Consider the following 1,058-nt stretch of genomic DNA (forward strand, 5'->3'; position numbering starts at 1 on the left):
ATATATATATACTAGCTCAGTACCCAGCTTTTCTCGGGGTCGACGCCTTGACGTCACTGCTCCTACTGGTCTACGCGCGGAGGTATTTTACATCTATATTGCTGTCTAGCCTTTAACAGTCACACCTGGCTTCTAGATCTATATTGCTTTAGATTAGGTCTGCCTTGATTAACTCCTCTCTTGATCTACATTGCTTTTGTGTATTACTATTTAGCCCTTCACAATCATAAAATACAGGTTTCGCCTTACACATTCACAAAAAAGCACTAAGAAAATAATAATCCTCGAAAGGGCTACTACACTGTAAAAAGAACCCACCGACGTCTTCAAAATCACAGAGGGCAGTGTCTATAGTTTGTTCACTTTCCTATGACAGCGTTAAAACAATTCTAGCGCATTGACAAATTTACCTGTGCCCACGAAACTTTGCATGGCACTTCTACAGGCTAGCGACCAGTCAAAAAAAATTTTTTTTAATTCTTGACCCAGTTATTAAAAAAGTTTTTCTCTTTGGGCCCTTTACGAAAAACAGCTCTTTGGGTGCATACACAGGATCACGTCTCCACGTACTTCAGGTGAGTCTCGAAAATGACTCACCGCGTCTCTTAAATCGTGTTTCTCAGGCGACCGTTAAAGAGCGGTAATGAACTTACGCAATAATCACAAAGGCCAAAGAAGGACGGGAACTTTTGTTATATATATTTTTCTAAATTCAGGATGTGAATAAATAAAAAATCGGGCTCCGTCATGGGAACCTATCCATCTTTTTGCAGGTACTTAACTTCCAACTCTGTAGCTGTTGTAGTTTTATGGGAAAAGTGACACATTTGTTTCCAAGTTGCTAAATATATAACATAGACAGAAGCAGACAAACAGAGGTTCAGATAGAAATAGAGAGAAAGAGAAAGACATAATATGATGGATATTAAGGATTTTTTTTATTTGTGTTTGTAGTTCAGAGATCAATACAAAAGTACTAACAAAAGTTGAAAACAGACAGATAAGATAGATAGATAGATAGATAGATAGATAGATAGATAGATAGATAGATAGATAGA

The sequence above is a fragment of the Aplysia californica genome, unplaced genomic scaffold (genome assembly GCF_000002075.1).
Source record: "Aplysia californica isolate F4 #8 unplaced genomic scaffold, AplCal3.0 scaffold00094, whole genome shotgun sequence".
Classification (NCBI taxonomy): Eukaryota; Metazoa; Mollusca; class Gastropoda; order Aplysiida; family Aplysiidae; genus Aplysia; species Aplysia californica.